The following is a 17,155-nucleotide window of genomic DNA, read 5'->3' on the forward strand; positions in this document are numbered from 1 at the left end:
TGGCTGGGCGGGACTGATGGTAAGCACCAGTACCGGTAGGATATAAAGACTGGTAGAAATCATAGAGAGAAGCACAGTGGACCAATACAGGTCTCAGTGCATGGGGAAACCCACCCTCTCCAATAACTAACTATGTCGAGAATTGGTTATAAAACAGCTTAAAGCCCGTCCTTTTTCTTCTTGTTAGTCTATTATCACCACAGTTCTAAAAATACTTCAGCCTTTACGGATTAGAACTTCTGGTTTATTCCAATTCAAAATTTGCTTCTGAAAATACAATTGTAGATAATTGGTACGGAACTTTAACAAGGAATTGGCCTATAGTAAGGTTTCAGAACTGCAAAAATATTTAAAAAAAGGGCCGAAATACACACATAAAAGCACCTAGTGGGATCTGAATCCATGATCCTAGTATTCGATTGATCTAAGATAGAATATATTTAGACCGGTTAAATAAATTTGTCATACACAATTCTTTATTTAATTCCAATGAATATTTCATATACTTTATGTATGTAGTGCGAGGGAGAGAAGGAGATAAATGAGTGTATGCACTGCAAGACGGATTAAATAAATCATGATACTTTATGTATTTTAACGAAAATAATTGGCTGTATTTTTAACCCAAATGCAGACGGTATTCAATGTAAAACTGAACACTGAGCTTCTTTAAATAAATATAATTATTGTTCGAATAAATAGTTTAAAATTATAAAGTGGCATTTTCTGAGGACGGAGGAAGAATAGAGACTTCACATCAAGGGGAAGGTAAGAGAAGAAGAAGATGAAGAAGCAGCTGCCCTTCCAGAACTTAACTGTTGAGTTGGTATCCACTTCTACAAGCATGTCTGTATCACTGAATGCAGGTACGATTTTAGCATTTCAGTATATGTACGAGGGCAATCGTATTGAGTGGCTGTATTCTGTATGGATTAGCTGGCACCTCAAGCATGTGGAGGACAACAGCTATGGTGTGAATTGTTGGGAGATTCAGAACCGGAGAAGCACTTGAAATTCCAACTGGTCTACAACTTCAACAGCTGTGTCTAGTCATCAGCACAGGTTATAACCACCGCAACAATAGTAACGCAGAGCACTTGAAATTGGGCATGAACTGGTGAAGAGAAATGGCGTTCTTTCGTGAGAGCTCCACAGAAGTGGATACAGAATGGAAAGAATTATGGAAGATGTGGTGACGGCTGTCCACGTCATTGAGTGACATTTTCGACCACACAACGAGGCCAATGAGAGCGACGGTCTTGGTGGTCCTGTGGAGCTTGTTCTTGTTTGCATGCGTTTAATTGCGGACACGAAATTCATAATACTCTGCCCCTTAACTTACGTTATAATAGTAATAGGCGTATATATTACCGCCCTAGCCCGAATATAAAGCGCCGTTTCTTTTGAAATTGTGCTTCATAGAAATTTATGGCAGCCTTATTTTCAGGTTCTTAAGAATAAGTATAATATACTTCTTCTTGCTTGTAACTATCAGAACAAAATCAAGTATTCCAGTTAGTCAGTTTTCTTCCATTCTTTTTCTTCCTGGAAAGCCTTGCATCCGGGTTTATAGGCAAAATTTTGTCACCGAGGGTTTCCTTTACCAAAGAGTAACTCTGTATGTTTATCTGAGTTGGAAGTACATTCCAGCAACGTCACTGCCAATTTAGGCTTAAAGGTTACACATGCCGCATGTTTTTATTCTTGTGGATTATATTACGACTCACTATTTTGTGGCTTATTTAACAACGCTACCAGTATCTATGGCCGTACATAGTAGCGTAGTTTGTTGAAGCGCTACGCTACAAGCCGGAAGGTCGCGGATTCTATTCCCGATGAGGTCAATGAATTTTTCAATTGACTTTATCCTTCCAGCCGCACCATGGTAGGGGGTCGACTCAGCCTATAAGAGGAATGAGTACCAGGAATCTTCCTGGGGGTAAGGGCGGCCGGCGCGTAAGGCTGACAATTTTACCGCCAACTGTGGGCCGACTGTCTAGAAAATGTGGGAGCCTTGAACTCTCACAGCCCTATGGCTATATCAGTATCTATGTTATATTGTATCGGATGCAAGGATGACTGATGAATTTTAAAGGATTAGGAAGGAAGTGGTCGTAGCCTAATCGAGGTACTATGACGGAGGGACTGAAGAAAACTACAGAAGATTTCATTGAGGATAGTTGGCGGCCCAGCCGAGGTTCTAGCCAAGCGTATTCTGAAGACAACACTAGATCGTAACTTCAAGATCAACATGTTCGTTCCAATGCTATCGTCAGATGGAAGACTAGCGGGCAAGGAGTACAGTACAATCACGCACCGCTCCTGCGTTTAATAATTTTAAGCTCACTTTGTTATCTTGAGCGAAGGCAAACATCATGAGGCTCACAACTGGCTATTCAAATGGATTCCTACAGCAACCCCTCCTCCCAGTGCCTCATATCCCATGAATAATTATATCGCTCCTTTGGAAAATGGAATATGTTCACATTTCAGCTACCGAACATGGGTCTACTCAATTTTCAAAAAATTTCTTCTTCTTCTGCCTTTCATATTAGGCTCTCTGGGCCGTATCCCGTCAGAATTAATTAGTAACTATGGATCTCATAGACAGAAGACAGGACTCCTTGGATTAGCGATCAGCCATGTCGCAAGGCTTCTACGTAAACACATGATAACACAAACACAGAAAAGAAAACGTGGACATCCATCCATGCCTCGAGTGAGATTCGAATACACGATCCTAGAGTTTGAGTGACTCAATCACTTGACATTATTATCATTGTCATTATTATTAGTATTGTTATTACATTTTATAATATTGCCTATTGCATAATATGGGTGTGAAACCTCTCCTCTGAACCTAATGAGCCTAAATGAAAAACGCGATTAAAAATATTTACAATGCGAGGAGGATACAAAGAAGACTTGATTATATACATAGAAAGTATTTTTTATTGTACTAATGAATGTTCGGTTACGAAAAACACAGATTTCTGAGCAAATCTGCAGTGTTCTTAAGCCAGAGACACAATTAACAAGTGTAAATGGAGGTATAGATGTCATATCTTTAGCAAAACCACGAAAGAAAATGTTATGATTAGGTTTTGCTTTCTGATAAAACAGTTAACTTTAAATGGTGCGTCCTGACCATTGAATCGACGAAAGCAAGCAGTACGAAGAGTGACAGATTAATCTCGACACCTCTGAAAATATCTTACGTATTTTGGTAAGCACTGAGTGTCTTAATAGATGCACAACATATAGGCATAATTTCATAAGAAATATCTGATATTTTCTAAAATATTTCCAAATAAATTCAAATCTCTCTCTTCTTATGAACTTATGTTGAACTGCAAAGAAATGAAAACCAAAGCCAACGATTTGAATGACTTAAATATATTATCTTTGTACACACACTGAAATACTGCAGACTACATATCTCTAGCGACTGGGCCCAAATGAGTAGGTTTTATCTAAAGACGGAGACAGAATCCAGTCTCGGGAACGTTGTGTTTTGAAAAATAAACAAGATGGTGTTTTTAGATAAAGACAGGACGATGGATAATGTCCAAAAACATAATATTTCTACTGATGTACCATCGCCACAAACGTTCAGATCACATTTGTATACCCCTGCTTTAGAATTAATAGAATTCCATGACAAGTCGAGTTTTCTCAGTTGCCATACTGAGGCGGAGGTTCTGCTAATGCTCTATTATGGATGATAGTGGGGACTGTATTTTGACAAACATTGAAAAGTTGACAAAGCTCTTAGCTCGCTTCCTGCAATTCCGCTGATCCGAGATGATCCCCATGGATTCAAATCGAGTGCCGGAAATAGAGGGCGGTGTGTGTGGGGGAGTTGCAATCACAACACTCCACGAAGCGACAGTGACTAGCGCAAACGAAAACAATGCAATGAAATTCTATTAATTTTAGAGGCCAAAAGCTGACGTTGAAACTATACTACTGAATAAGTGGCTTAAGTGTCACTTTCATCCTTAAAGGATTACGGGGTATGATTTGAGTGAATTCTAACTAATTTCAGCTCAAATTTCTGTCCTTACCGTTGTATATTACAATTCGACGCATCACTTCAGCCGGCTTTCCTTCTTAAGGAAAGGAAGGCTTATGAGATCACCATTTTGTCCGTGTGACTGCATGTACTTGTCAATGTGTCTCTCTTTTCAGTTTCTAAACCAAGTGAGTCATCTTCAAAGAACTTGGTGTCAACATTTTGATTTTAGAGGTTATCTCAACGCTATATTTTGTGAATGTCGAACAGCAAACAATAACAACAAGCAGCGCCATTTAACACGGTGTCCTGATTTGGCAACAGATCTTCCGAAAACTATGCAAGTAGTCTTAAGTTACTCTTACAGAGCGTGAAACAGCACTGTGGCAATCGTGCACAAATCTTCATGTATGTAGGGTTTGAGACCTCACAGGGGTGGTTACAAGGAGTTATACCTCCTGCGATATAACGCCGTGTAGTCCGTTGAAAGTCAACGAATGTTTCGGAGGAACATGTCTCTGTTTTCAGGATTGAAGAATAAGCCATTCAAAAAGCCAGCGTAAAGCGAATGACAAGCAGAGCTCTACCTTCACACTGGTTTCTTGCTTGACTTATGATTCGACTCTAAAATTGAGGCTACATGTTCCTCTGAAATGTTGGTTGATTTCCGACAGTACACACGGAGCTATATCGCAGAAGATATAACTTTCAATATGTAAATGTAACTTCAAATTTGACGAAAATAGCTAATGGATCACTGAAGAGGAAATTATGAAATTATAGGCCCATATGAAGATAAACTATAAAACTATAACCAATTTTAAAAGTTATATTTAAAACGTTGTTTGTTTGTCAACAATTACAAATATGCGATGGTAAAAAAACTGAGTTTATATTCTCTCACCCACTCACTCACGGAGCTGAGCCCTTCTTGAGAACCTGCCAATTGTGCAGCCATTCAAAAACTTCCCACCATTTTATGGAACCCGAAGGTTCATTACCGTGTTCACAAGAGCCCTCCACTGGTCAATATCCTGAGCCAGATCAATCCAATCCAATACATCCCATCCTATCTCTCTAAGATCCATTTTAATATTGTTCACCCACCTACGCCTTGGTCTTCCCAGTGGTCTCCTTCCTTCAGGGTCTCCCACCAATATCCTATATGCATTCCTTTTCTCACCCATTTGTGCTACATGCCCTGCCCAACTCATCATCCTTGACTTGATCATTCTAATTATACTTGGAGAAGCGTACAAGTTATGAAGCTATGAGATTATATCCTACAAATTTAAAACCGACAAAATCTGTAATTAAGCCCTAACTAATAATTTTTTCACACGAATAAAAATAAAATAGCAGAACAACAGGAGTGATAACCAATGGGTCTGTACGTCTAGAAGCAAACTCTATGAGTCCTGCTCTGAAACTTTTCCTTACAATATACAGTAACGTTCTTACATCGATCTCTCGAACGAACTACAAGCAGCAATTAGGACTAATGATGGTGATGATGCTGCCAAGGCCTTCTTAACCCTGTTTCTTCCCTGGAAGAAGGTACGTATATCGTGTTAGGGACCTATCATTATGATCATTATACCTATCATTATACCTATCGTACGTGTACAGGTAGGTTTACTTAATTATGAACGCTAATTAGTAGTATCTAATACAAATTAGTAACTGATATTATTAAGTCAACAGGTCACAGTGGCCGCGCGGTCTAAGGCAAAACTGTCTTCACCCGCTCAAACATTGTGTTCGTGGATTCGAATCCCGCTCAAGGCATATATGTCTGTCTGCGTTTATTCTGTTTTTGTGTTGTTCTGTGTAGGTAGCGGTGTTGTGTCGGGCTGATCCCCCGTCCAAGGAGTCCTACCGAATGTCCTAGAATTAAGAAACTGAAGTGAAACGAAGCGTTTCACGGATGCTTTGGGCTCCAAGCGGGAGCAACAGGAAATAGATAGACAGGCAGACAGAAAGACAGACAGACAAACAGATAGATAGGTAGGTAGGTAACAGGTAGGTAGATAATGTAGGTAGGTGGGTAGGTAGGCAGGTGAGTGGGTGGGTAGGTAGGTAGGTAGGTAGGTATATAATGCATGTAGATATGTAGGTAGGTGGTTGTGTAGGTAGGGAGGTAGGTAATAGGTAGGTAGTCATGTAGGTAGATAGGTAGGTGGGTAGGTAGGTAGGAAATAGGCAGGTAGGTAATAGGTAGGTAGGTAGGAAGGTAGTAGATAGATAGATAGATTATTAAGTAATTTACCAATTATTGGTACGATAACCCGTTTTTAAGGAAAATGACAAATTTATATTTGAATATCATACAAAGTATGTTTCTGCTATGCAAGTAAAGACTAAAATCAAATTCCCCTCACAAGTTCTAGCGTAGACCAGAAAATGCAACTTGAATACAAATATATTCACCAGTTACTTGGATGGAAAATGCGATGGGACGGACTTTTCATTATGTACAAATACTGTGTAGCAGCGTCCTGACGTGCTCGCTTTATGCGACGGCCACATCGAACTCCTACATTTACTGTCACACTTCACATTCGTGTCACACACGGGGCCTCTTGTCAGGCTTGTCACGGCCTCCTAACTTGTTTGCCAACTAACTCATAAGCCTCCACTCCGCACGTGATTGCCCTGTCTTCGGGTCCGTTCGAGTCGGTAGACAAGGCTCTCACGTATTAGGACGGCGTTAATCCTATGTAAAGCACTGGAACAACGCTGAAATTTATTGTTCAAGTTATATCGATTTTCTTCTAATCTGAATACAAAAGTTGCTGAAGCTCAAGTTCTGCAATGAAGTTTCATAAAAGTCAATGGAGTAAGAATTTTTACCAGTGATTTTCAAACTTTGTGAGACCTCGTCCAGGTAATATTTTTTATATAAAAAGAGGCCGGTACCTACACACAGGACAACACAAAGACAAAATAAACGAAAACACATACATCCATGCCTTAAGTGGGATTCAAACCCACGATCTCAGTGTTTGAGCGAGCGAAGACATTTCATGTCTTACACCGCGCGGAGATTGTCGTAGGCAGTTCCAATCACTCTAATTGCGATTATGGCGAAACGGCAGATATAGGACGGCACTAGTTTATGTTGTGGTCTTCTGGGTTATGACGCCGTGTAACCTGGTAGGTACCTACTAGGTAAGGTAGTGATGTCCCTGTGCTTAACTAATTAAACACTATGCAATGAAAACGTATGGGGGAGTGGATGCATAGCTCCAACATTCTTGAACTCGGCACTAGATAGAAGTGAGTGGTCAGCTTCACTCCTCGGCCGCTTTACCCCAGGTGAAAGAGCTCCCGATACTCAGTGCCGAGGAGGCTGGTGGGCCCTAAACCCGGTCGGGATGATGTGGAGTAGAAAAATAATTACATTCTCCTACCAGGAATCGCCTTCAGACAAACTTGCATATACTCATTATATACGTGTATTATTATATTATACTTGTATATATATACCTTCCAGGATCCCGAAGGATAGTGATGGGATGCTCGTGTAAACCGAGCGCATATTCTGTCTTCTGAAATCATTGGGCAATTAAGAACTGAAATTCACCTCTTCAGAACTCAAGAATGAAGATGATTATATATATATGAATTTTATGAAAAGGAAGCGCTTCCGTACGAACAGACGGGCAGTGGAAAGTGGCCCGGTAGGAGACGTTGAGGACAAAACTCGAAGCTAACTGAAGTCCTGTGACAGGCACGAAGTGTATGTATCTCTACTTAAGATATACAAACGAACAGATGACGATCTGCACTGCGCTACAGGAGTCAAAACTCTACCGTGTTGTCCGCTGTGGCTGATAGGGCTAGGTTATCCTGTAGATGGAGGCAGTATATCCCTCTGCAACGTTGGTTCCCACCAATGAAATTACACCCAGAAGGTCACAACGTCAATCTTCACTGTAACGGAAATTTCAGATCTTTATAAATGGGTTCTTAGACCATGGACCAACGACTGATGCTGAATACGCTTTGGTTGGTTTCACCCGGCGAGCACCTCAGCAGTGATGATATGAGCTGTGTGTTTAATGATTGAGAAGGGGGGGGGAGAAGAACCTACCCCAGTGCCAGTTTTTCCACGGGACAAACTCATATGGGCAGATCTGACGCTATACTTCACATTTTTCAAAATCTACGACATAAGATCTTACTAGTCTAAATTCTTCCCATTTGGGCTCGTTAATGGTTCAGAAACACTGCGCCTTCTGGTCAATTTCCGGCTTTACTAGAGAGAATGAGGCAGGGGCCCTATTTTGTATCCTCACTGAACTCTTTCAGCAGAGACAATCAAGTACTCGGTTTCCAAAAATTGGTAAGCCACTGTGGAATCAGGTAATGAAAGACATACCTCCGCAACGTAGTGCACCTGTGTTGACCCAGGGCGTGAGATTTCGGTGCTGCATGGGGAACAAAGGCAGATGTCCGTCAGCTCAAGTTGCGCCCCCTGTGTAGAGAAAAGAATAACACTTGATACTGAACCTCGCTGCTTTTCTAAACAGTTCGTTGCTTGAGAGAGGGAATGGCATTTCGGATCATTTGGATAAGAAATGGATCTGTTTAATGCAAGTACCTTGACAAACAAAGACGATAAGCCAGTCGCATAAGCTAAACAACAACACGCATCTTTACACCCAGCCACAAGTCACAAAGGAACTGTTTACGATGTACATGTCACTGAATCTTCAGGGCGTCTGCTTCAGTACGAGCGGGTTCACTGAATATAGGGTTCACAGGCTACTCGTAGGACCTCAGCTAGTTTGGTCAATATATATCATCATCATCATCATCATCATCATCATCATCATCATCATCATCATCTCTTGTCACAGGTTTATTTCCTGGTATTCCTTTTCTTGGACCAGTGATGCACCTCACCACTCAGGCTTCAAGCTTCGCACTGTACTTTCCGTAGTATGTGTGATGTTCCCAGGATAGCTGTTTTTTGCGGTGAATCTATGGAGTGCTTACCAGGAATTAGTTCCAAATATTTTCTCAACCCTCTCGTGACTGTACTTATTATTATTATTATTATTATTATTATTATTATTATTATTATATGCAACTTTGTAATTGGCCTTGTGCTGTTAAATTAGGATGTAAATAAATAAAAATTGAATTATTTATACATGTTTCCTTGTTTTGTCTTTGTTTAGTTTATCTCTCTGCGTATGCTCACTCTGTAACTGTTCTGCGAGCTGTTGGGTGAGGAACAGAACACTGAATCGAAATGAATTAAGGAACCGCCCCATGAAAACGAATGGGGGAATGGAAATACGGCTCAGCTATTCTGAACTTTGGGCCGATCACAGTGGCCCCGCGGTCTAACTCATGAACCGTCTTCGCCAGCTCTAGCACTGGAATCTTGGGTTCGAATCCCGCTCGAGGCATAGATGTCTCTGTGCGTTTATTCTGTTTCCGTTGTCCTGTGTGCAGGTAGCGGCCTTCCGACGGGCTGATCCCCCGTCCAAGAAGTCGCACGGACTGTGTATAGGAATAAGAAACTGAAAAAGCGGTCAAGGTCCACACGGGTTGCAGAGCCATAGATTCTTAACTTCGACGCTAGATAGAGGTGACATCAACTTCAGGCTTCTCTTACCGTACTCTCAAGGAAACAGCCCGCGGTACTCACTGAAGAGGGTGTTGGGTGGGGCCCAAAGGCGGGCTAGACTTTGTTATTCTCTTCTCCGTGACATATGCACTGGTCCCGGGGCCCACCTAACCTCCTAAACAATGAGTACCGGGGGCTCTTTCGTTGGGAATAAAATCGACCGGGGGGGGATAAAGCTGACAACGCACCTCCATCTAGCGACGAGGACAGGAATGGTGGACATACACCTCCATTCCCTCCACATATGTTCATGGCGTAGTGCTCGAGTGTTTAAGCACTGGGAAAAATTTTCCTTTTTTAAAAGTAATTTTCTTTATTATTATATCTTTTTAGTGTTCTTGTGGTTTTTGTCAACCATAATATAAGAATATGTTAAAGAAAAGTTCCTTCTCATATATATGACGTAATTTTTAATCCCTGTAATAAGTGTACGTATGCGTACATATGTCTTGCACATAACAAAAATACTGTTCGTGTTACAAACTTCTTCACTGCCATTTTTGTGATCAGCGAAACTTTGCTGTGCTCTGTTATTGTAAGAGAAAGCCAAAAATATTTGAGAAAAACCCTCTCGAGTGTCATTACGACCCATACAACTTGTTTATCAGGACGAGTGACATGAGATCGAAGCTGCTGGCTTACTGAGAGGTGTCGTGTGTGTGTGTGTTTAGGCTCCCTTGTCATTCCTGAAATATTTAGGGCAAAGCAACCGGTGAAAATGTTTCATTTCGTCAAATAACATTCTGTAACGTCCGGTGCAATCTTTGTACCACCAAAAGACCTACAATTTGTTTGTGATTCTAGGCAATGCAATATTCACATGATATTTTTACGCTTTACCCTGAAGTGAAGTCCTCGAAACGCCGCCGGTTATAACATCAATATGAACAGAGTCTGTAGCAATTCTCTTTTAACTAACTGCAAATTTGAAAGCTTCAACATTGAAATTATCTGAATATGAAGGGGTTATACTCTGTTTGGGCTCAGAGCAGCATCATGCGGGGTAACGGTAGAGAAATCCGACTTCAGACAAGTGACATTTCACTGGCCTGAGGCTAGTAATGATAATGTATTTCATTTCAATGTTCTGGCACAAAAATTAATTAATTTGATAGAGCAGCAAAATCTCCAGTAAATATTTTATTGATTTCAGTGCATAAGTTCAGAATGAGTCGGTTGAACTTCATATAATACACACAAAAATAATTTATTCGGATGAGAAATTTAGAAGAATTTTATGGAAATTGAAATGTTATCAAGTACTTGTCAGTATCTTCAGTGCGGTGGTTACTTTCATTGTACAGCGTTATCTTGTTCTTCGTCTTCCGAAGAAATCCATTAAACCAGAGATGATCTGGTGAAAAATTCTGCGGGACTTACACAATATTGAAGTTATGTATATATCAAAATTAAGAACTGCAACTTTCTAAAACCATTATAGATAGAAGACTCCGTGATCTGCAGTTTGAAAGTGCCCGAGCGACCGCCGCTTGTCGGCAAAGTTAGTGCCAATATTAGCGGATAGTAGGTGTCACATGGTCAGCGCAACGGAGCCCCAAGGCCGTTAATCTCGATTTTATAAAATATTGCGAAAACTTTCTTACTTCATTTACTACATTTGTTCAGTCCACTGTAATGAAACACACATCCGCCAAACCACTTCTTCCAGATTCCATCTAAATCTGTCTTCGACTTGATATCCTTCCACAAAGTCTGAAAGATCTCCTTTCTCATGTTAATTCCCTTGAATTATGTAACATCCTCAATTTCCTGTTTAGTCCCTATTAAGTGTGAACATTATCCTCCGGACTATATTCACAAATGCAGATAAGACAGAACGATAGTATGGATGCAAATGATGGCTGACAGACAACGTAGTTAATTTCGAACCAAGTGGAAATCAGAGGCCGCTTTTTCAGTTTCTCAATCTATACTCAGTCGGTAGGACTTCTTGGATGGGGGATCAGCCCGTCGCAAGACCTCTACAACACAAACACAGAATAAATGCACACAGACATCCACGCCTCGAGTGAGATTCCAACACACGACCCCAGTGTTCCAGCGGGCGAAGACAGTTCATTCCTTAGACCGTGCGCCCACTGTGATCGGCATATTGCACCTGTCTCACTCATGGAACTGAGCCCTTCTTGAGAAGCCGTCAGTTGTGCCGCTACTCAAAAAGTTCCCAGAATTTTATGCAGCCCGAAGGCTCATGACCGCGTTCACGAGAGCCCTCCACTGGTCCCATCCTAAGCCAGATCAATCCCATCCCTACAGTCCAATTCTATCTCTGTAAGATCCATTTTAATATTTTCAACCCACCTACGGCTTGGCCTTCCTAGTGGTCTCTTTCCTTCTGGCTTTCCCACTAATATCCTACATGCATTCCTCTTCTCCTCCATTCGTGCTACATGTCCNGACCTCTACAACACAGACACAGAATAAATGCACACAGACATCCACGCCTCGAGTGAGATTCCAACACACGACCCCAGTGTTTAAGCGGGCGAAGACAGTTCATGCCTTAGACCGTGAGCCCACTGTGATCGGCCTATTGCACCTATCTCACTCATGGAACTGAGTCCTTCTTGAGAAGCCGTCAGTTGTGCCGCTACTCAAAAAGTTCCCAGAATTTTATGCAGCCCGAAGGCTCATTACCGCGTTCACGAGAACCCTCCAATGGTCCCATCCTAAGCCAGATCAATCCAATCCATACCGTCCAATTCTATCTCTGTAAGATCCATTTTAATATTTTCCGCCCACCTACGGCTTGGCCTTCCTAGTGGTCTCTTTCCTTCTGGCTTTCCCACTAATATCCTACATGCATTCCCCTTCTCCTCCATTCGTGCTACATGTCCTGCCCATCTTATCCTCCTTGTCTTGATCATTCTAATTATACTTGGTGAAGAGTACAAGTTATGAAGTTCCTCACTGTGCAGTTTTCTCCAATCTCCTGTCACTTCATCGCTCTTCGGTCCAAACACGTATTCTCGTATTCTCCTCAACACCCTGTTTTCAAACACCCTCAGTCTATGTTCCTCCTTTAATGTTAGAGACCAAGTTTCAGGCCCATACAGAGCCACAGGCAAAATTATAGTTTAGTATATTCTAATTTTTACCTTATTAGACAGCAGACGAGAAGACATAAGCTTCTGGACTGAATGGTAGCAAGCATTAGTCGAATTCTACCTGTACAGAAGAAAATGAATAGCCACAAAGTATGATCAATGTACACGCAGACCCTCAGCACTAAACCTCACTGAGATTAACGTGGAAACAAAAGGTACAAAGATAGAAAAATTCCGCCCACTATAAATTGACGTCATGTATTCAGTAGACCGAGATCAGGAGACGAAATGTGAACAAGATGGAGCAGTCGGACATTACAATATCAGACGAAGCTAAGGTCCATTAGTCGGGATGCGAGATACGGTTATCGCCTTTAGGTGCTGTGCTGACGTCATCCGCGTGGCAGCTGAACAGGGCGCCGTTCAGCTTCTTGATGATGATGCAGTTTTGTAATGAGGGCAGTTTCAGGATTTCGTCAGAATTTTGACGCACGATTCGAATGGAAGCCTTTTCGTTTGTTTATGTAACATTTCTGCTTCATTTGGCTCACGGGTGGCCACACATACAATTTCTTTATGGCGTAAGCATCGTGTCTTGTTCTGCACACCCCATAAACCAAGCCACGAACACACTTCGGTATTTCCTATCTCCTTCCTGCCCTCGCATTTTATCTTCCAACCCTACACACTTACGGCACCAGTCCCATCATGCATGGCGGCAATGTACTACCGAAGTCTTCAAGCCAAACCCTATCAGCTTCTAGTGGTGATTTCTTTCTCCTGAAATGTTTTTAAGTTTTACGGAATGCTAGTCTGTAATTCAGCACTGGCTGAGGTTTACCTGTCATAATGTAATGCTAACTAAAGTTAGATTCCGCTCACAAGTAAAAACGGGTCTTATAAAGGTAGGATGTGAGGATATAGCAAGACTAGATTAACCGGGTTCAAAATAGGGACAGTGGCGGGCTCTTGTTAACACGGTGATGAATAATCGAGTCCCATAAAAGGCAGATAATTTCTATATCATTGTGGAGTACGCTGTTATTGTTTTTATTATTATCATTATTATGAATTATTATATATAAGGAACATTTATGACGAATTTGTTACATGTGTTCCGTTTTTAAAAGCTGTTGGTATGAGAGTTCGACATAAAACGACTCTTAAACATCGAAATTCAACTTTTCTGATATTAACCTTCTGAAGTTTCAATTTATTTACTATTTGATGATGGTTGTTTGGCGTATTATATTCACAAAGGGGGATGCACTATGTTACAAACCGGAAGGTTGCGGGTTCTGTTCCCGATGAGGTTTGGATTTTTCAATTAACCTTTCAGCCGCACTCTGGCCTTGGGGCCATAACAGAAATGAGTACCAGGAATCTTCCTGAGGAAAAAGCGCGGTAGGGGCGTAAGGTTGACAAACTCACCGCCATTTGTGAGCCGATTGCCTAGAGAAAATGTGGGAGCCTAGCCGTCTCACAACGCTATAGGCCTCCACGACTTGTTGCTGGGTTTACTCACTCACTCACGTAGCTGAGCCCTTCTTGAGAAGCTGCCAACTCTGCAGCTACTTAAGAACTTCCCAGAATTTTATGGAACCAAAGGTTCGTTACCGTGTTCACAAGAGCCCTGCAACGGTGCTTATCTCGAGCCAGATCAATCAAATCCATACCCTCCCATCCTATCTCTCTGGGACCCATTTTAATATTGTCCACTCACCTTCGCCGTCGTCTTCCTAATGATCTCCTTTATTACAGGGATAGCTTTATTTTTTCTTTCATTCTATTCTATTCGCAAAAGTATGTTGAGTGAAGATTATGTATTACGGCGTCCTTGCAGGGGGGAACATACTAGTCCTAGAGCAATGCTTCCATTTTGAAAATAATTATTTGAAACACACGTGAGAAAGGAATAGTTTATGTATAGATTGCTTTCATGATAACACGTCATACATTTAGCGTGACGTGCAGTGCTGGTCTGTTCCATGTGACCGTATACCGAAAGAAAACAAAATCGAATCAAGCCTTGCAGCCACGTGTGTCTGTAACAAACTGTCAGGGTGTGTGAGGCTACATCCTCAATTCTTTCAATAACGACGACTCCTGAAGGCCTTACTATCTCGACATCTCACAACAAATACTGGTGGAGAGGGCTCCAAGAGGAACGCAAATATACATTCGTGACCTGGAGCAACAAACACTCTCATTTGTGATGCAGCCCAGCGGGTTGCTCGCTGCAACTTTAATTACTGGTAATACGATGCAAGCGGTTCGTGATAACTATTATGTTAAGCTTTGTTGTTCCTTATTCCTTAGAGTTTGGGCTATTTCTCTGTAGGGGTGGAGGATAACGGCTTTAGAAATTTTAGCTTCATATTATTACTTCAAAATGGAAGAAAGGCTTGTGGTATATGGCATCCATTTATCTTCCCCCTTAATATACTATGATATGTCAACATATTACCTGGCAACTGCTCGATACCCGCGATACGGGCATGCAACAATAGGACGAATGTTTATAGCTCGTTGCTAGGCAACAATTAGCACGCCAATGGACTGAAGAGATGGCTGTCATATTATTTGTTTTCTGTGTAGTATGCGCTACGCAACAATATAACTGTGTTTTCTGTGCGTGGTCCGTGCAGAGAGGATATGGGAAAATACGGAAATGGGAATTGACTTCAGTTCCAAAGTTCCAAGGGAACAGCAGTGTAGCCAGAAGAAGAATTAGAAGACTTAATGTGTGACGTTACATTGAGAGTGTAAGAACTATTTATAGTTACAACTACTGATGATCCAATAAAATGCCTTATTACTGACGAGAATCTGGTACAGTAATAATTAGAATTTAATACCCCTTCATAATAGCGCATGTAAAATATAGGTCTGTAATCCCAGTGAATTCTAATTTATTTAACGCCTCTGTGGTCTAGTGGTCAGAGTTCTTGGCTACAGATCCAGAGGTCCTGGGTTCGGTTTCCGGCGCTACCAGATTCTCTGAGAAGTAGTAGGTCCGCAACGGGGTCCACTCAGCCTTGTGAGGATAATTGAGGAGATATTTCAAGGAAATAGCTGGTCCGGGCTAGAAATCCGAGATTAACAGTCGTGGGGATTCGTTGCGCTGACCACGCGACATCCTCTATCCGCTAAAGTTGGCACTAACTTCGCTGACAAGCGGCGGCCGCTCGGTCGGTAGTGTTCGCTTGGTGACTAAAACCAAGGAGTTCTTTTTTAGTATATAGGTCGATATAAGGGGCGCTATAGGCATAGGGCTGAGTGACTGGGCACTGAATCATGAATTGGAAAGGATGTGAAAGAAGAGCTCATACATTAACTTGGGTAACTACTCCGGAATTTTCCTTGAGGACTGAAGAAGACCACCAAAATTCGGGGTCAGGTAAGTCAGTGTCACTGCGGAGACTAAAACCGGGCATATTCTAAGTACAAATGAGAAGCGTCACTTTTGAGCCATCTCGCTCGGTGTACTCCTTAATTTCGGAATTTTTATTTACATCATTTGTACATCTTTTTTTTTTTTTTCCTTGGCATTACAGCCCCAGTGGGCCTAGGCCTACCTCCAAGAACGCCGTTAATTTCGGTTTCTCTAGATCTTACACATACGGTAGGACTCCTTGGGCGGGTGATCAGCTCGTCGCAAGGCCTCTACCTGTAGACAAAGACAGAAAAACGCACACAAACATCCATGCCTTGAGTGGTATTCGAACCCACGATCCCGGCTTCCGAGCGAGCGAAGACAGTTCATGCCTTAGACCGCTCGGCTACCGTGACCGGCAATTTCTACACCTACATATCATCATTTATCTCTACACAATAAAATCATAATGATGTAGCAGAAATTATGGTAACACAGGGCCCCGAAAGTGCCCAGCACGCTTTGTTTGCTTATAAGTAACAGTTCCGCCAGTAGATGGATCTGCCAACAATAGTTTTCTATCATCCCCCGTTGTTACTGTCATGAAAAGACAAATATAAGAGTTTACTGAAATCTGTATTTTGTATTTTTTTAATACTGAATGTTATGATTTTCTGATTGGATTGCGAGTTCGTGGAAGCCCTAGTGTTATATACTGTGCAAATACTGAAGAATGTTATATGTGTACTGAACCACAAACTATCTTAACTTCTCAGAAAACTGTATAGTTCAATCACACACACATAAGAATCTTATACCCAAACACTCATAACATATACACATGTCACTTTTTATGTTATCAACAACAGAAAGAGAACCGAATTGACACCAATAATCTGTTCCATTATGCTTCAGTAATGAATGCATCTATTTCTGCAACGTCATTCACAGTTGTAAGATTTGAGGCTTTCACGGCGGTGACTATGAAGAAAGCAGTCTTCTGGGATTTGGCACCGTGTATAAGTGGTGTTAACCGACGTTTCGGAGGAACG

The 17,155-nt window shown here is 41.6% G+C and overlaps 1 long non-coding RNA gene across 2 annotated transcripts in view; it reads right to left on the minus strand.

Annotated features, from left to right (window-relative positions):
* LOC111873233 overlaps positions 1-17,155 on the minus strand; it is a 64,978-nt gene that overhangs the window by 28,924 nt on the left and 18,899 nt on the right. For both annotated transcript variants that reach the window (XR_004513981.1, XR_002844366.2), the window contains exon 2: positions 8,400-8,495. This is a non-coding gene — a long non-coding RNA (uncharacterized LOC111873233). The remainder of the gene's footprint in view (positions 1-8,399; positions 8,496-17,155) is intronic.

Source organism: Cryptotermes secundus, unplaced genomic scaffold (genome assembly GCF_002891405.2).
Source record: "Cryptotermes secundus unplaced genomic scaffold, Csec_1.0 scaffold1849, whole genome shotgun sequence".
NCBI classification, from domain to species: Eukaryota; Metazoa; Arthropoda; class Insecta; order Blattodea; family Kalotermitidae; genus Cryptotermes; species Cryptotermes secundus.